Source organism: Scylla paramamosain, chromosome 14 (assembly GCF_035594125.1).
Source record: "Scylla paramamosain isolate STU-SP2022 chromosome 14, ASM3559412v1, whole genome shotgun sequence".
In the NCBI taxonomy this organism is placed as follows: Eukaryota; Metazoa; Arthropoda; class Malacostraca; order Decapoda; family Portunidae; genus Scylla; species Scylla paramamosain.
Genome location: NC_087164.1, coordinates 3,619,370 through 3,639,922, shown reverse-complemented (window position 1 = coordinate 3,639,922; position 20,553 = coordinate 3,619,370). Strand labels below are relative to the sequence as shown.

General features: G+C 41.6%; 1 long non-coding RNA gene across 1 annotated transcript in view; it reads left to right on the top strand.

Annotated features, from left to right (window-relative positions):
• LOC135106756 (uncharacterized) overlaps positions 1 to 9,632 on the top strand; it is a 38,198-nt gene extending 28,566 nt beyond the window's left edge. Inside the window, exon 2 of the long non-coding RNA XR_010271451.1 lies at positions 6,193 to 9,632. This is a non-coding gene — a long non-coding RNA (uncharacterized LOC135106756). The remainder of the gene's footprint in view (positions 1 to 6,192) is intronic.
• Positions 9,633 to 20,553: the final 10,921 nt, after the last annotated feature.

Sequence of the window (20,553 nt, the reverse complement as noted above, 5' to 3'; positions counted from 1 at the left end):
TGGTCGTTGCGTGTGGCACTCCCTTCTCCACCTCGTCATTTTCTCTTTTATCATCCGTTTCTATCTCTGTATTATACCTGCTAAAGTGTCGTATATTTCTCGAGTCTTCCTTTGTCTATTTTTCTTTCTGCCGACCAAGATTTTTTCCTCCTCATTTTGCTTGTCCTCCTTCAGCCCATGGCACCCGTGACCTGGCCGCCCGATGACTGTCTTTTGTTTGTCTGTATGTCTGTCTGAATGTATGTATGTCTCTCTGTTTCTCTGTCCTTGGATCTCTCTGTCTCTGTCTAGCTCTCTTTTCATGGGCCTTTCTGTCTACCCTTGAGTGTGTCTGTCTATCTGCCTGTCTGTTTGCTTTTTTGTTCCTCTGTCCTTGGGTCTGTCTGTCTGTATGTCCATCCTAGAATCTGTCTTTCTGTACGTCCTTGGGTCTGTGCGCCTGTCTGTCTGCTGTCTGTCCTTATCTCTGTCTTTCTGTCTGTCTGTTTGTCTATCCTTGGGCCTGTCTGCCTATCTGCACGTCTGCTTGTAGTCTCCGTTCTCTCTCTCTCTCTCTCTCTCTCTCTCTCTCTCCTCTCTCTCTCTCTCTCTCTCTCTCTCTCTCTCTCTCTCTCTGTCTCTCTCTCTCTCTGTATACCTGCTGGGTCGCACCTTATTAATATGCCAGCGAAGGGAATCATTACTTCTTGTTAGCAGGCACTTGTTGCTTCCCTTTACGGCCTCTTTTTTCCCCACACATCTGCGGCAGCTCCACGGCTCAAGCGGAAAGGGGGTGGGGAGCCTGAGGTCATTATCAGAGGAGAGAGAGAGAGAGAGAGAGAGAGAGAGAGAGAGAGAGAGAGAGAGAGAGAGGTATGTCGTAGAGTGCGGCGTGGGTGAGAAGCTCAATAAAGGTGAAATAAATCATCCTTCTTCTCACTACTTTCACCTTTATTGTCTATCGATCGGCGCCTCTTTATCAAACTCGGTCCATTGATGCGTCTGCTCACAGGCGACCAGAGTGCCAGATAGCAGATGTGCTTCTTTTATTCCAGAATGATGGCAGATTTTTTTGCAATAATTAGTACACACACACACACACACACACACACACACACACACACACACACACACACACACACACACACACACACACATACACACACACACACACAGCTTTATCGCTCTATTATTCATGTACAAAAAAAGTTTTGAATAAATTGTTCCCGAGTGGTGCATATTTTATTGGTTGAGAGAGAGAGAGAGAGAGAGAGAGAGAGAGAGAGAGAGAGAGAGAGAGAGAGAGAGAGAGAGAGAGAGAGAGAGAATGTGTGGATTCATAATTACAGGTTCCATCTAGTCACGAGTTTTAGTGGTGGTTTGGTCTCCAATCACCGCCGGGCCGCCCCGCACCACGCAGCAGGCAGTGCCTGTCCGGCGTCAGGAGGTGTGGCTCGGCGGCAGTAAACACACGTCAGGCCAGGCCGCTAACAAGCTTCGCCAATCCATAACGTGTAAACTTAAAATGTACGAATTTTCTGTTCTCACGAATACTATGAAATTTGCAGCAGTGTGGGCAAGCTTGATTCGTAAAGAAAAAAAATCTTAAGTCCTGATCCGTGATCGATAATGCAGGATGAGGTAATGATTATGATAATAAGTCTGTTCAAGGGGATGAATAAAACATTCATAGCAACATCAGTGTAACTGAACATTAATGTTTTCAATCAGCGCAGACATAAGTCAAGAGATCACTTGCTCTATCACCTCCGCCCCACTGCCCCCACTCTCTCTCTCTCTCTCTCTCTCTCTCTCTCTCTCTCTCTCTCTCTCTCTCTCTCTCTCTCTTTCTCTCTCTCTCTCTCATGTAACATAATATGCACCTGATTTAATACTATTTTGTCAATGTTTATCATTAAACCCATCTTATGTTTCCACTAGGCTACTTTGCATTTCATTAATTTTGTACTTGTCTCTCTCCATTTGGGCGTAATAAATTTATCAAATCTCAAATCTCTCTCTCTCTCTCTCTCTCTCTCTCTCTCTCCCTCCTCTCTCTCTCTCTCCTCTCTCTCTCTCTCTCTCTCTCCTCTCTCTCTCTCTCTCTCTCTCTCTCTCTCTTCTACACACACACACACACACACACACACACACACACACACACCACACACACACACACACACACACACACACACACACAACGATGGGTTGCTGATTATTCACCTGGTTGCCTTGATGAGTACACAGTAAACAAATGACAAATTTGAGCAAGATACAAAAAATAACAGAAGGCTGCAAACTATTAATCGGCCATGATCCGGTGTGTGTGTATGTGTGTGTGTGTGTGACGGTGACTCCATTACTCAGCCTGCCACCCGCGGCTTCCATTAGTGGTTCATTGGCATTCATGGGCCACCTCAGAGTTGTAGCGTGACCATTAGTATCGTCTTCGTGTACAGGTGGTTAACATCAGTAAGGCCGCATTAACAGTATTAACGGTATTATAGTAAGGTGTAGCTCCCGTATTACGATTAATAGATTTAACGTATATAATTAGTAAAGTCTGTTTGAATCTGTTATAGATTTGAGTTACGAAGCATTTGAGAAACTTTATCCTTGTTTTTCTTGAGAAACTTTGCATGAATGCTTGCTTTCACCTTCCTCAGACTTGAACGAAGTAAGAAATGTATCTATTTTCCTTTGCCAACTATTTTGTGTAAGTATGCAGCCGTGGTGGTGGTGGTGGTGGTGGTGGTGGTGATGGTTGTGGGTTCTTCGTAACCCGCGCCGCCAGAAGGCAAACAAACAAACAAACAGACAACTTTCCCGCGGCTTTTTGAGGCGCAGCGAGGAATCTTATCTTTTAACTTATGTAGTTTTGAGAAATTAAGTTTTATAAAAAAAAAAAAAAAACTTGTTAACGTCCTTTTCGTAAGCAATTTCTCAGAAATGACATACCTAAGTCCTTCGCTGCAGCTGCAACACACAAGATTGCGGAGGAAGAAAAGTTTACGCAGTTGTGAGCTCTTTTCATGGGTGACTTATCTGGCGTTATAAATCCTTCATTACAACATGCAAAGCTGTAAACTGTGGACCTCAGTACCCACACTTTATGACACTTATGAGAAAACTAGTCTTGTCTGCAACGTTCCTAAAACATACCAAGCCGCAAAAGTATTCATTTATGGATCTAGGACGACGGCACGTTATAGTATTCATGAATTCCTTGTTGGTATGCACGTTCTCACCTACCATTTATAATACTCGCTACAAGAGAAAAAATCTAGGCTGCAAACTTTCCCTCAAATATAACAAGCCACAGAAGTATTCATTAATGGACTTACAACAGCAGCGTGATATAATATTCATGTATGCAGTTTTCCACAATGATGCTCGCAAAAAGAAATTAATATATAGTCTGTAACCATTCCTAAAACATTCATTGATGGATTTAGGACTGCGGTATTCTTCATTGGTATGCAGGAGATGAACCAGTATTGAGCCATTTTGGGTAGGTATGCAGAGTGAAATCCGCCGCACCAAATGTCAAGAAAACATGGAGGCGGCGCGAGTAATCCCAGTGTTGGTAGACTGCTGACTGAAATGGAATCGCTCTATGACGTCGCGCCGGCAGGAGTAAAAATATTATTTGAGAAGCACAATGTGAGTTGGACGGTGATGCTTTCAAATGTTAGCATCAGCTCGAGTTTCGTGCGTCTCTGTCGTCAGCATTCTCCTTTCTCTAGCACACCCGTCTTCACATCAGTGGTTTTCTGTGGTTAGCAAGGTTATAACATGTGCTAGGTTACCAGTACTGGGTTCGTATCTCAAGCTGGAGCCTTGCTAATAGTCAATTTCCCAGGGGAAGAAGGCCATGTTAAGGAGTTTTGTTGAGTGAGTACAGTAAGCTATAATATTTTTTTAATCTCTGAAGGAGAATTATACACACAAAGAGAATTAATTATACACGAACCTTATACAAGCCTGCCAAAGTAATGATGTGGGTGAGGAAGTTTTATAATGTTCATTATGACCTGTGTTGCTCATAAAGAATAGGAAAAAGAAGAAAAAAAATTTAAGTACACACACGATGTTGGACATATAATAAGATGTTATCGTATCACTAGATAGGTATGATTCTTAGCACTTCCTTAGCAGTAATAGATAGATGGATAAGTAAATGGATAAATAAATAAATAAACAAGTAAACAAATAAATAAATGAATGAATAAATAAATAAATAAATCTAAGGTCGCCGTAAATTATAGAGTGAAGAAAAGTCAGTAAGTGTATACAATAAAAACATGCTTTTGAAGTTTTTCGGTATCATGGTTATGTGAGCATGAAGTTCATTAACAAATTGTCCCATTACACTCGCTGAACCTTGTAGCCTACTCCTTAGCTTTGATCCAAAGGTCTGGTGCGAGTTTAAGGCAGAATTTCTAAACAAAACTGATACCAGAACGAATGATCGAGTAATCTTTACTGATTGGAGTTAAATTTTGTTCAGGTTAATGGTGTACAATATACAATAGTTGTCGTTAGTTGGTAAATGTGCAAAGAATATATGGAACATATCAACACCTTGAACTGGCCTGACGAGACCAAGGACACGATTCTCCCAGTGAAAACATTGCATGGGAACACCAATGAATCAGGTCACTGCCTTGTAATACTATATTTTTATTTCAATATGAAATTTACCAGTGTAAATTCTACCAACACTGATTTTCCATGAATACTCCATCCAAAATTATTTCTAAATTATACTTATGATAGGTGAAATAGATAGGTATTCTTCATGTAGGGACTGCCACGTATAGACCTGACGGCTTCTTGCAGCTTTCCTTAAATTCTTTGGTTATAATGTTTTATTCAGTCTAAGATAACATAGTTTATCTCTAGAGGAAAAAATAGTATATGTAGGTAAGTCCTGTGGGTGGAATGCCCATGGAAGAAATGTACCTTGGGAAAAACTTTCGGTACATGATATTGTCACCATATCTTTTCCCTCGCCAACATGTCTGTCGTTAGAGAGCACCAATCATTAACACTTTTTCATCCTTTTGTTACCAGCACAATTAATCGTCAGCACACCTTTCTGTTGTCAGTTGTTTCTCTCTCTATATCACTTTCCAGCACTGTTATTTTCATTACGGGTTTTAGTTATTGTTGCTTTCTTCTTAGCGCGATCACTCTTTCTATCGCCAGCAGTTTCCCTGGCGTCAGCACCTTTACGCTCAGTGCTGATGGTGCCCGGCGGTCAGCTCAGCGGCGCGGAATGGGTTGCCTCCAGGTTTTCCAATACGGTGGCGGTTTAGTGTGTGTGTGTGTGTGTGTGTGTGTGTGTGTGTGTGTGAGCGCTATGCCACCATGGTTTTGGACGACAGCCTCACACTCCTCTCTCATTTTCTTGACATCTCACCATCATGAACGACAACATAATTGGTTTCTTCATCGCCACAGTCACCACAGTAACACACACACACACACACACACACACACACACACACACACACAACGAAAGAGACGAACGTTACGGCGCACGCAGTATAGGCTTAGCAATCCAATCGCCACGCTGTATGAGGATGCTGCTGGAATGTTTGCAAGAGTGAAGGTTGTTCTTGCTCTTTCTCCAGCTCATAGTCTTCGCTTCTTCTTATTGTGCAGGAAGTTTCTAAAAGATGCTGAGTAACAGGGATACGTGTGGTGCGCTCTAGGAAACACACACACACACACACACACACACACACACACACACACACACACACACACACACACACACACACACACACACGTCAGTCAGTTACCAGAGTGACCTAGCTGACTTTAAAGCACGCATCCTCAATTAGCGTTAAATTACCTCCTCCCAGCGTACAATTTGATACTCTTTGGGGATGACGCCTTTTAAAGATGTGATTATATAGGATCGCCTCGTGTCACTAAGCCGTCTTGGCCTGGCGTTGTGGGGATAATTTCACTGGTTCTGCTCCGCCGGAAGCTAATTAGGAACCCTTCCCTGCTTTAATAAGGGGAGGATCAGAGTCAGGAGGCAACAGTCGGGCGTTGTGTGATATACTGTAGCTTCTGTGTGGTGTTGCGGCCATTGGTGTTGTGGTTGCAGTGGTTTTTTGACTTGCCTGTTTTATTATTATTATTATTATTATTATTTTTATTATTATTATTATTTTTTTATTTTTTATTTTTTTTTAGCCCTGCGCCCCACAACTGTTCCATTCTGACGCTCATCCTCCTGCCGTGGGAGGTACGTATCGTATGACCTTGGGTTCTACTAGCGAGGTTATGCGAGTGGTGTGTGTCTGAGCCATAAAGGAGACAGACTCTCCCTCCACCTGTCCTGCGGCGCTAGTGGGTCTTGCCTCTTCTCTCTTCGTGGTTTTTTGGTGTCATTTATTAGTCTTTTTTTTTCCCCTCAGTTATTTTTCACTTGGTCGTGGTTTGTAGTTGTGTGGCTCCTTGGCTTTACATTTTTCTGCCTTGATCTTTTGGTCTTTGGCGTTGAGTCTTGGCGTAAATGGTTTATTTATTCTGCTTGCTTTAATCAGTTCCTTCTCACTAGATTTATCGTATGGCTGCTGCTCAGGTCATCATTAGGGTTCTCCTGCCTCTAATTCCCAATGAAAAAAAAAAAACATACGAATAATCGATTCTTTGTACTTTTTTTATTTATATTTATTTATTTACTGATTTTATTTTAGCTCCCTCAGTAATGTGTAAGTAACGTGAAGCTCAAAGGCAGCGTGCAATGCAGCACTAGATTACGTCCTGAGCTGGTGCACCTGGGAGCGTCACGCACTTCACATTTAAACAGTGTAACAATGAAGCCGTGTATTTACTATGAATGCATCAAATAAAATAGGTACAAAATTAATATAATAAAGCCTTCCGCGGAAGTGTCAGCCGCCGTGAGTGAGCACCGCCGCCGTGTTGTTGGTGCTGTACCAGGTGTTCCGTGCGACTGCCACTCCGTCACGCGTCACGACTCCCAGAATAGGAACCTACCGCGGCTGCCTGTCACTGCCATGGAAAATCGAACTTTATTATTTGACGTAACTTTTTTGTATTCGTTTTCTAACTTCACTCAACCAGATGTCTTTTTTTTTTTCTTCTTTTTCTGTTCGTCATATGTCAATGGAAACAGATTTAATTTGATATATTTTCATGGTGCACGTCACCACACTGGGTCCAGTGCGGCACGTGTGAATTCCTGGCTGGTCAGCATCACTATACTGTGCACACTTCACGGCAACAGTTGCAGCCTCTCCGCCAGCCCTCGAGAATAATTAACCCGAGACTCTGAAGCAGCAGACTCAGGTGTAAGTGGAACAAGGCGTCCTGCAGCCCTGTGCGAGCGAAACTGCAATACTATTATGTTAGCAATTCGGCCTCTGGATGTAGCTATTAGGGTTCGCACAGAGGTAGAGACTTTAGCTTGGTCGTGAAAATCCTTGAGAGACACCATTATGTGAGCATGTAAAGGCGAACATTTTGTCCCAGCTTCAACACACTGAGAAAAGTGAAGCTCCTTTGGTGAAGAAAGAAGAAAACTTCTATGAGTCTTGGTGTGCATATTATATCAACTAAGACATGACCTTCCCTGACGAAGGAATAAATATTTCCTCAAGTGTGGAAGTCTTAGTTGGTAGACATTCATGTGCGAGCTGGCCGAAAGGCATCACATTGTTGTAAATAGCTTTTCTAGATTTCTTTTTCGTTCTAGGCAGGAATAGGGATCAGGTAGTACGTAGTAGGGAAGTAATGTAGGCAAGGATTTCCTAGTGAGCATTACGAGGTTGTGCAGATGTCCTCGGCGGGGGCGGACTGCGTAAGGGTGGGGGGGTTGAGTGAAGGACACTGCATGGAGCCAGTGCTCGGTGAATGTCCTCCGTAACTTCACCGTTTTTTTTTTAATACTGCGATAAAAATTAATGTGTCTGTAAATCCAAACCCCCTTGCAGTAAGCGACTATGCTTTATCGAGAGAAAATAAAAATAGTTGCCGGCAAAGCATTCGCAGGTATAGTGTTTTCATCCGTTTACGCCTGTGTAGCACTGCCTGCCATCCGCCACCATCCGTCAACACTCTACACCAAGGTCTGCACGTGATTGACCTTTAGATTCCACGTCCACGTGTACTGGGTGGTGCCATCGCCGAACAGTCTTCGGGGAATATGTGAAAATGTAAGAAAGTACATCACAAAGTTATTCCCAAAAATTTACTCAACAGTTAATACCATGAATGCTTTACTATAACGAGCACGAAACATGTGAGTGATGAAATATGAACCTGCCCCACGTTTCTTCCCATCTCCCCGAGCCGCCTTAGACCTTGCAAGTCTCTCTGCTGCCTTGCTCCCGATCCGGCGGTAAACACGGGGTGAAGCAGCGCAATTCTGAAGAACAACTTTTTTTTTGAAAACATATTTTATGATGAAATAAATGGTTTTATATCTTATTATTTTCTTACTTCCTGACATTTGCATTGAGTGAAACATACCCGTTTGCAAGTTCTTAGATTCGTGTTATATTTCTTCCTCCCAAGCTTCTCCTCCAGTCCTTCTCGAGTCGCCCTCTGCTACCACTCACGTGACACCAGCCAGCGTGGCCTCGCACTCATCCTCCACGGCAATACTGGCTCAAGTTTGCCAGGAAGTTTGGTCGCGGAAACCGATATTCCTGTGGTCTGCCTTGGCGGCTTTCCACTAAGTCTCCTGGGACATTCAGGAAGATCAGACCATCATCACCTCCTGCAGGTAACATCACAATACACACAAGAGTCCGAAGGCCTCCAGAGAACTTTGCTTTTCCAATTATGCCTCACGAGTGTGTAAGACAGGACAGGCAACGCATCACCCTTCCACTCACTGAGTGGCTAACATACTTGGTCCCGACATCCACGAAATGCAAACTGCAGCAGTGGCAGGACAGCAACTCTCGCTTGTGTTATTAGCAAGCAACTCCTACTGGCAGAGGGAGGGGGTGGGGGGAGGGGAACTTAATCCTTGCTGATGGTGAGCGTTGGGCCGGCACCAATGTAAACAAAGCGACTGGAGGGGGAGGAGGACCAGGCGGAGGGAAGCAAGGGAGGGGCGAAGAAAGAAAGACGAGGGGGAGTGAAGGCGGTTTATAAAGGTAAACACAAGGCTGACGAGGGGAAGGGACGCCACCACTGCCACCGACGCCTCCTTGCCCTCGTCGTCTCAGTTCACGATGGCTATTGATCTTTACTCCAGCTGATTAGGGATTCTTTCCGAGTACACGGGACCTGGAAGAATCGCCTCCCTCCTCTCGCTCCCTTCCCCTTCGCCCCCTGGCCGGGATTGGCTGAAGGAACCCAACGTCAGGTGCCAAACGCCTCTGGGTCTTGGTGCATTCACTGGATGAATAATGCACGTGATGAGTCCAAGTTGAAACCCCTTCCTAAAAATGGTTGAAACTTTAACGGTGTAGTTTTGAAAGATCCTTGAAATCGCTACAGACTTTTAGTCGTGCACACACACACACACACACACACACACACACACACACACACACACACACACACACACACACACACACACACACACACACACACACACACACAAACACACACACACACACACACACACACACACACACACACACACACACAAACACACACACACACACGAGCTGATTTATGGCTTGCACTAAAAGAGAGAGAGAGAGAGAGAGAGAGAGAGAGAGAGAGAGAGAGAGAGAGAGAGAGAGAGAGAGAGAGAGAGAGATAAATCCTAACCACTTAATAAGGTTGGTGTGTGGCGATACATGAGTTCAGCGCAGCATTGGTCGCAGAACAACGTTCCTCTTGCTGGTCCTCAGGTCCATTTTCTGATCCATTGACTAACTGATTACATTACTAAATGCCTGACTGAATGACTAACGAAATAATCAATAATATATGTTATTGACTGACTTGATAACTGCCTATATATCTGGCTAACTAACTGTACAACTAATTTATGTTTGGATCATGGGACTGAATGAATTATTGAATGACCGAGTCAGTAGCCTGGTGCAGCTACATGGACTCATCGACTTACTAACCGAATCAACTTATATGTATATATATATATATATATATATATATATATATATATATATATATATATATATATATATATATATATATATATATATATATATATATATATATATACAAAGCTGACTGAGTGGACGACCGTTTCGTTGAGCGACAAAATTAGTTGACTTTTTGACTTAATGACTCACAATGAAGACCCACACATACACCCATCCACCCATCCACCCTCACACACACACACACACACACACACTCTACACGCGGCTCAAGGCAATGTAATGTCAGCAAGAAAGGGACGAGTACAAGACTGATAAGGGAGATGGGCAGGTTAAATGCGTCGAGATAGCAGCAGATGGAGGGCAGGCTGGCAGAGTGACAATAGGGTGGTGACCGTGAGGGATGCTGACATATCGGCCACTGAGGGTATAAGTATTACACTGATAGTCTGAGAGAGAGAGAGAGAGAGAGAGAGAGAGAGAGAGAGAGAGAGAGAGAGAGAGAGAGAGAGAGAGAGAGAGAGAGAGAGAGAGAGAGAGAGAGAGAGAGAGAGAGAGAGAGAGAGAATGTGTGTGTGTGTGTGTGTGTGTGTGTGTGTGTGTGCTGTACCATTCATCTCATTTCGACTTAATTATTAGTTTCCTCTGACTTCCTGATGTAGGTGGAGGTGGTGTTATTTTTACCACTTGTGGAGTAAATAAAGCATATTGCTACTTCTATCATTACTTATTCTGTCTTTAGTACTACTTCTACTACTACTACTACTACTACTATCACCACCACCACCACCATCACCACTACCCCTACTACTACTCCACTACAACTGCTACTACTACTACTACTACTACTACTACTACTACTACTACTACTACTACTACTACTACTACTACTACTACTGCCACCACTAGTACTAGGTATGGGTCAGTGTTTGGAGGTGGAGGAGGATACAGCAATGTCAGAAACAAAAATAGCCGTGCACCTTCAATCAGCAGAGCGATCGGTTGACTAGTTATTAAAAGATGATAATATTACCTTGTGAAAGTGAAGCTTGGTATTGTCATGATATACAAGAGGAGGGTGAGTGACTGATCCTGGTGACTGAAACGGCAACTGAATTGATCTTGAAACCTTTCTTGCTGCCAATTTCTTCTTCTTCCCCTCCTGCTCATCCGCCTCCTGTTTAGTTATGACCAGATTATTGACAGCATTCCAAAGGTATACACACACACACACACACACACACACACACACACACACACACATACACATAGATATACGAGTATACTGTATATGACTTATTGACGACAACAACAAATATGCAAAGTGTGTGTGTGTGTGTGTGTGTGTGTGTGTGTGTGTGTGTGTGTGTGTGTGTGTGTGTGTGTGTGCGCGCGTTTGAGAGAGAGAGAGAGAGAGAGAGAGAGAGAGAGAGAGAGAGAGAGAGAGAGAGAGAGAGAGAGAGAGAGAGAGAGAGAGAGAGAGAGATTCGAATAAGATAAGAAAGCGAAATCTGTAAAGAAAGACCAGACCCAAGAAGGAAGAGGAGGAGGAGGAGGAGGAGGGAGAAGAAAGAAGAATACAAAGGAATACAAAGGAAAGCCAAACAGCAACAGACCTTTTGGTCCTTGCAAGGCTGTTTGGTAACTACTTCTAACTAGCTACAGGGAAGAGAGACAGGACAGCATAGCAGAAGGCTCCTCCCCACCCACCACTCCCTCCAGCTTGTGCTGGCATGGAAATAGTTGGGAAAAGTACCATGCAGTATGGAAAAACTGACATGGAAATTTTCATAAGAAAGGATGAAAGGAAGTTCTACTATTCACCCTACGGTGAACTCTATACGCCTATCTGAAAGTTAATACAAGTTATATTAAAACTGGTGTCTGTAGAATAAGAGTTTATTAGTGAATTTAGTAATTATTGGGACAAGAAGAGAGCTTGTTGGGGATTTGCTTTTAAATATTTGTCTATTTTATTTTTGAATGATTCAATAGTATTGCTTTTCACAATTTCGGCAGGAAGTTCATTCCATATATTTACTATACGATTAAAGAAAAAATGTTTGGCCTCGTGGGATTTAAAACGTTTGGGTATAATTTTGAATCGATTATTTCTTGTTAGGTTAGAATGATCAATGGTAAAATATTTATGTGCATCAATGTTACTATATCCTTTGAAAATTTTGAACACTTCAATTAGGTCTCCTCTTATTCTGCGCTTTGTTAAACTAAATAGGTTTAGTTCTTCCAGTCGTTCCTCATACGGCTTATTGCGCAATCTTGGAATCACCTTTGTGACTCTGCGCTGTATCTTTTCCAGTTTTTCAATGTCTTTTTTGTAGTATGGTGACCAGAACTGTACACAGTATTCTAGATGAGGGCGCGCCAGTGAGTTATATAAGGCAAGTATAACCTTTTCTGATTTAAATTCAAAGGTTCTTCCAATGAACCCTACTAATTTATTTGCCGTCTTTACTGTTTCTGTGCAGTGTTGACTCGGCTTTAGGTCGTTTGACACAACGACACCAAGATCTTTTTCTTTATCAGCACTTGACAGTGGCATGTTATTCATTACATACATATCTCGCCTGAACATTGTTGCTTCCGATATGTAGAATTTTGCACTTTTCTATATTGAATCTCATCTGCCATTTTTCTGCCCAGCTTGTTAGTTTATTGAGGTCACACTGCAGTTCCTGCCATTGTGACACAGACGTTACTCTACTTGTTATTTTGTTATCGCCTGCAAATTTAGTTATTTTGCAGTTTATCCCTTCATCAATATCATTTATGTACATTATGAAGAGTACTGGTCCTAATACAGAGCCTTGAGGAACGCCGCTATTTACCTTATGCCACTCTGACTCTTTTCCATTTATCACAACACGCTGTTTTCTGTCAGAGAGCCAGTCTCTCAGCCATTTCAGGGTGTTTCCGGCAATGCCGTGAGCTTTTACTTTACTGATGAGTCTCTTATGGGGAACAGTGTCGAAAGCTTTCTGGAAATCAAGGTAGATAATATCAACAGCTTTTGTCTCGTCATACAAGTTAAATACTTCATAAAAGAAGTCTAGTAAGTTTGTTAAGCAGGAACGCTTGGTTCTGAAACCGTGTTGCGAATCCTTTATGATTTTATTTTCTTCTAAATATTTAACAATTTTACCTCTGATTATTGTTTCCATCAGCTTGCACACTACTGAAGTGAGACTGATCGGCCTGTAATTGGCTGGGAGAGATTTATTTCCTTTTTTAAAGACTGGCGTGACATTTGCTAGTTTCCATTTGTGGAAGAAGAAGAAAGAGGAGGAGACAGTGACTGGTAATAGTAGTAGAAAAAAAAAAGGAAGAAAATGAGTTGGAAGGGGAAGAGAAAGACGAACTTAGGAATAGAGAGACTCCTGTTTTATGGGAAAAGGAACATTATCGACATCTTGCCTTATTACTCTATTAATCATACTTTTAGTGGCAGCATGAGGGTCCCGCCACTCTACCGGTTCCGTCAACAATGCTGGAAAGAAATCCTGTCAGAGGGACTGTACAGGAAGATGCACAACCTCCTCATGATAAAATAAAATAGAGTAAATAAGATAAGTAAATAAACTGACATGCCAGTAAATTAGGAAGAGGAGGGCTACCTACTCCAGAGACAAGACAGAAAAATGTATGTCAAAAAGTATACTATAATAGTATAGTACGGTTACGATCTGATGATATCTGATTTGCTAATATTCTATAATTTGTTGGGTTTTGTTATGAGACTGGAAGCAGATCAGAACAGACTGAGAGGAAACACAAAACACAGTGTATTATAGTTGACTGCGGAAAGTTACTGGGACTGTACGTTCATACTGAGGAGAGCCGGATGTATGTGTATGGGCAGACAAGCTATGGAATACTCATCTATCCATCTATGCCGCGTCGCAGGTATAGCGTTATAGTCACATGCAGGAAGTATGTGGTGAATACCTTCTGCTGGACCGTCGGTAGTGGCGAACCGTGCGCTATTTTGGCTACTGATTTTTAATGAAAAGATTGATCAATGAATAAAGTTATAGAGCAGAAGAGGAAGAAGAAGAAGAGCAGCAGCAGCAGCAGCAGCAGCAGCAGCAGCACAAGAGGCGAGGAGGGAGCACACGCATAAGTTAGCGAATAGAAGAAGAACAAGAGTTGAAGGAGGAAGAGGAAGAGGAAGGATAAAAAAAAAAAAAGGCAGCCAACATCAAATCAAATGTGGTCACGAGGCAACACACACACACACACACACACACACACACACACACACACACACACACACACACACACACACACACACACACAGGACACATCGTTTGTTTACTACACTGTTGGTTTGACGTAGATCTTTTATTTTTGTTTCTATTTTATTTACGTTTTTTTTTTTTGGCAGCATGTTACACACACACACACACACACACACACACACACACACACACACACACACACACACACACACACACACACACACACACACACACACACACACACACATTGTAGGTGAGGGGAGGTTTGTTCGTTATTTCCTTGTACCGGAGTGTGAGTGAGGGTACAACGACTCGCGGGGACACGTGGGGACACGTGAGGATCCATCCCCTAACAGGTGAATAAAAGCTTCTTCAGGTGGAAGGAGGCCAAACCTTGCTTTCTTGGTCGTGAGGCAAGCACTCTAACTATGCACCCGAACTGCGATGCTAGAGAGAGAGAGAGAGAGAGAGAGAGAGAGAGAGAGAGAGAGAGAGAGAGAGAGAGAGAGAGAGAGAGAGAGAGAGAGAGAGAGAGAGAGAGAGAGAGAGAGAGAGAGAGAGATTCTTTATTTGTTCCATTAGACATGGTTATTGCTGCACATTGGTTTACACAGGTAATCAGACTTAAAATATAACATTACCACTAAAACACACACACACACACACACACACACACACACACACACACACACACACACACACACATACACACATACACGTGTATACCAATGAACTAAAACTGACACATAAAATAATTTACATTGATTATAATATAATACTTCTTGAAAGAAAATTAGGTTGATACTATGTACAAACATACAGTAAAAATAAATAATCATATATATTATGGCAACACTGACTGAGAATTATTTAAAAGAAATTCACTTAATATAGATTTAAAAGTATGCAGGCTTTCAGAGCTGATGACACTAGGAGGCAATGTGTTCCATAATTTGGGCCAAAGTATCGTGATGGCCCTGGCACCACAGTCTGTTCTGGGCCTAGACACATAAAGGTTATTAAGTTGTATTGGTTGTAGTATTTACTCTGATTGTGGGGAACTTGAGGTACCAATCTGGATAAAAGCTATTAACAGCTTTGTAAACTGTAGTGCATTTATCAAGGATGTACCTCTCTTTTATTTTCAACCTCTTTAACTCTTTTATGATGGGGGTTACATGACCGTATTTCCTGGAACACCCAACTTTAGCTGCAAAATTTTGTAATTTCTGGACATTGTGCAACAAAGTTTCATTAGTTGAACCGAAAATCTCAATACAATAATTAAGAACTATCGACTGTACAACAATTATTTGAGTTGATTTATCAAAATTGTGGCTTATTCTATTAATGAACATTAATGTACCCATTAGTTTCTTAGTTAATGCACAAATATGTACATCAAAGAGCATATATTTATCAATGTAAACACCAAGATTTTTTTACATGTGTGCTTGGGTAAATGATGTCTCCATCACAGTCTATTATGGTGTTCGGGGGAATCTGTGATAGAATTTGTTTGTTACCTATGAAGATACATTGAGTTTTCTTTGAGTTTAACATCAGCCCATTTCTGAGGAAATATTGTTTTACTTTCCGCAAAGTTTCTACTGTCCTGGAAATAAGAGCCTCAAGGTTATTTACAGTTTAACGTGCGGAGAAATTGAGTATCATCAGCATACTGTGTTAAAGAATATTCATTTATACTTTCATTAAGGTCATTGGCATAAATAGAAAATAGAACAGGTCCGAGAATTGAACTTTGTGGGACTCCATAAGCTATGTTCAACTTATTAGATATTGTGTTATTCAAACGGACAGACTGAGCTCTATTTTCAATGTAACTTTTGAATTAGAAGGAGTCAGTTTTAAGTGTAGAACATTTCCTTAAAAGGATCTTGTGACTAACACTGTCGAAAGCTTTTGAGAGGTCACACAAGGTTAACAATGTAATTTTCTTAGAATCTATGTTACTAAATATTTTGTTTGTAATAACTGTAAGTACAGACACTGTTGACAGTCTCGGGCGAAATCCATGCTGGGTGTTAGACAGTAGCTGACAAGATTACAAGAAATGCATGAGCTGATTAGTGACAACTTTTTCTAATATTTTGGATATGATAAGTAATAATGAGATTGCTTGAAAATTATTTGGGTAATCAATATCATCGGTTTTGAATACTGGTACAACTAGTGCGTTTCCAGGATGTAGGAAAGTTGCCTGTTGCAATCGTGGTATTAATTATACAAGTCAAGTAAAAGGCTATAACATAGAGTGCATCCTTGATAAATCTCATTGAAATGCTATCAGAACCTACAGAACTAATTCCTTTTAGACTTTTAATAGTACAGGACGAGATCTAAAAAGGTTGCCGTCACATAAAATTACATTAAAATGATTTACATGTGATGCAGTTTCACCATGGAGGAGTTCTTGCGTTCTTTGATACGTATTCCTCCCGACATTTGCAAAATGAAAATTAATTTCATTGGCTTTGTTAGTTACATGTTCAAAGTTATGTTTGTTAGAACTGTATTTACGTTCAGGGACAATGTCTTTTATAATTTTCCAGGTCTTAGAAGTGTCACCTTTTGTGTCCTGTAACTGTTTATGGTAATATTCTGCTTTACCCGCTATTATTAGAGTCTTTACACGCTTTTTTTTCTTGCTTATACTGTTCTTGTAAAATTACATTATGTCGATCAGATTTAAATTTTATGCGAGTATTGTTTCTAAGGCTCTTAGCTTCACGTATATCATCATTCATCCATGGTGCAAATGGTCTTGTAATACTCTTAGTAACAATGTGAGCACAGTCATCTAGACATATGTTAAAATTTTCCGTTTACATCATCAGTGTCAATGATATCATTAAAATATTGTGTTTTTTGCAAAAGTTTAAAACAAAAAGCGTCTTTGGTATAGTTCCCGAAATGACGAAAAGATCAAGCATCAGGCGGTTTCTTAGGTTTAGTAATATCTTACGAAACAACATCCCAGGATTTAATTACCTCAGTTTCATTAGTGATAACAAGATCCAACAGTGTTGATGCTGAAGCGGTAATCCTCGTCGGTTTATTTATTATTTGAGATAATTTATTATTTTTTATGATCTTATTAAGCTTGTTATCATTGCCAAACAAATAATCGTTAAAGTCACCAAGAATAAAAGATGCCTTATTTCTCATGCAAGCCATTCTTCAGACATCCTGTATATAACCAAAAGTAGCAACCGGAGCTTTGGGATGCCGGTACATACATCCAATAACGATTGCGACATTGTACCGTTACCCGTATGCCTGTTTGCCTGAGAACCTTTAAGTCAATTACATTTGCAGACAAGACATCCTTGACCAACACCATGTCCACTCTCACTTATGTTATAATTTGGTAGATTAACGAAAACATCTTGGGTATGGGGAAGAAGCCAAGATACATAAGATATCAATATTTCTCTCTTTGGTTAACAATGCTACTGCATCAATATTATGTTGCAAAGACGTTTAAGTGTTCGATGGTCAAAAAAATTACTTTACTGTTCACAACGGCAGGTTCTTCGCTATTCCCCTATGTGGTGTCGTGCCGACACAGGCAGCTTTTGTGTCCTACGCGTTGGCAGATAGTACATAGAATTTTGGGTCAGATCTACAGTTAGCTTGTACATGATTAAATTCACCACAGTTGAAGCATCCTACCTTTCGCCTATTATAGAATTCAGAGTAATTCAAATCAAAGTGACTTCTTTGTCCATATTGTGTGTTATTATTGTGTGTTTCCGCCTCTCAAACCCTAGAGTAGGTGTGTGGTTGTAAAGTGAGGAAATTCTACTCCTTTTTTCGAAGAATGAGTTGTAAGAGCTGGAATTATTGAGTCTTTTGAGTAACTTCCTCAGGTTCTTTCCTCAGCGTTGAAGCGTATGTGTTGTTGCTGTGTCCTCTTTTGGCGTCATCTCTACCTGCTCCCCGTTGTCCCGCCGTCATTCTCTCAGGTGGGAGATGAGAGGAAGTTCTCAGTGGAGAGAGGTGGAGAGAGAGAGAGAGAGAGAGAGAGAGAGAGAGAGAGAGAGAGAGAGAGAGAGAGAGAGAGAGAGAGAGAGAGAGAGAGAGAGAGAGAGAGAGAATGGGGAATAAATTCTCTACTTAAATAGATAGAGATAATGATAAACATACTTAAGAGAAACGTATGAGCATAAATAAAAGGAGATACGCTAGATTTATTAATGCACCAAACAACAAAGAAACAGAATTTCAGTCTTGAAGCGCTGGCCAACATAACAGTGGGGCCGCCGCGCCTCCGAACCGGGGGAGGTTCTGGGAGACAATTGACAAAGCACCTTTACCTTTCTGGGGACAATGAGGGGAGGAGGGAGCGCCGGGTAATTGAAACGATGAAGTAATGGGAACAGAGGAAATGCGAGGAGGGGTAGGGAGGCAACAGGGGAAGGGGAGGACGAGGAGACTGAAAGGACAAAAGGAGATGAGGGAATGAAAGTGGTGGTAGTGGCGGTGGTGGTGGTAGTCGTGGTAGTTGATGTTGTTTGTGGTTGGTGGTGACAGTTTGTGTGTGTGTGTGTGTGTGTGTGTGTGTGTGTGTGTGTCGTGATGGGAAAGTTGACGGCAAACGTGTTGGAAATTGAGTCCCTCCTTTCATCACCGTGTGTGGCTGCAGGTTGTAGTGAACGGCTTGTGCTGACACGAGCTGGTGTTCCTTTTGACACGAGGCCACAGCAGGCAGAGAGTAAAGGAAGACACGAAGATTACTTTTGGTTAATGTCGCAGTGAGGTTCCTTTACTTACTAGAACTATTGTGACAAAACACTATTTTACGGAGGCTTTAGCAAGGAGGACAAGGACGCTGAAATTTCATGTGTGGCTTCGTGTGTCCTTTTTCATTCCTTATCTCTTATAAGTACGATGGAATGGCTCGTCCTGCTCTCTGGAGGCACCACTAGCAAGTCCCGAGCCTGTCTTCGCGCCTGGTAACTGTTCTTGGTACAGACTGGCATACACATTTCCCACTTTTAAGTCCTTAGGTCCATGAAATCTAGTTCTTTTCCTCTCTTTTAATTTTCTTCTGTTTGAAAGAAACTGCTGCAAGGTTGTATAAAGTATAAAAAAAAAACTGCTCATTTGCTCATTTGCCGCTCTCTCTCTCATAAAAAAAAAAGTTAATTAGAGTTTCAAGAATGTTCGTTAATTTAGTTCCAGACATGTCTTGATATTCCTTTCTTGGAACAGTTCAAATCGTAAGAAAAAAAAACGGAAACAGACAAAGAGTTCCAGAGTTTGCACCAATGTAAAGGATGAAAGAGTGAAGATACTTGTTACGTAATTCTTGCATTAGTTAGGTGGGTGAGCAAAATGGAGATGAAAATAATTAGAAAATCTTGTATAGCGAGTCTACAAGGACGAGGAGGAGGCTTGCAGTAAGACTTTCAAAAGGGCAGTAACCATGTTCATAACGGTAGAAGGTACCAAGGGATGTAACATTGCCGCAGAGTGTGAGAGGTTGAAGACAGCCAGATGAAGGAGGCGAGTTAATAAAGCGAAAAGCGTTTTACTCCACCGTTTTTTTTTTTTTCTTATGCAATAGGGTCACTGGCCAGGAGCAGCAAAATTATGAGGGGGGGAATAAAAGGTCCACTTAATCGCGAGTTTCCAAAAGACTGCCGAATAAAAAAGTCAGTTGACGGAGACCTCCCTCTTGAAAGAGTTCAAGTCATAGGAAGGAGGAAAGACAGAAGCAGGCAGGGAATTTCAGAGTTTACTAGAGAAAGGGATGAAAGATTGTGAATTCTGGTTTACTCTTGCATTAGAGAGGTGGACAGAGGTGGTAGCAAGTCGCAAGAGGAGGAGAGCGTCACTTAGCAAGATCAGAAAAAAAAAAAAAAACAGTTAGCAAGAAAATAGCAGTAGAAGAAAGCAGGATACAACATTGCGGCGATGATAGAGGCTGAAGACAGTCAGTTAGAGGAGAGGAGTTGATAACCTTTAGATAATGTAATTTCTCTTCTTTCGTGAAACTTAAGTAGCCATTTCCTCTGTATTAAAATCATTCCAAGTTGTCCCTTAGTAAATCTGATCTCAATTTTCGTTAAGTGCCTTTCAATAGTCAGATATTGTATATCGTCTCCGTCAATTCTCTCACTGCCGGATGCTGGTAGTGCCTTGTGGGAGCATCGTTCACTCTTGTTGGAAGGACGCCCTCGTGTTCTAGGAAGTACATTGTAAGGAATTAC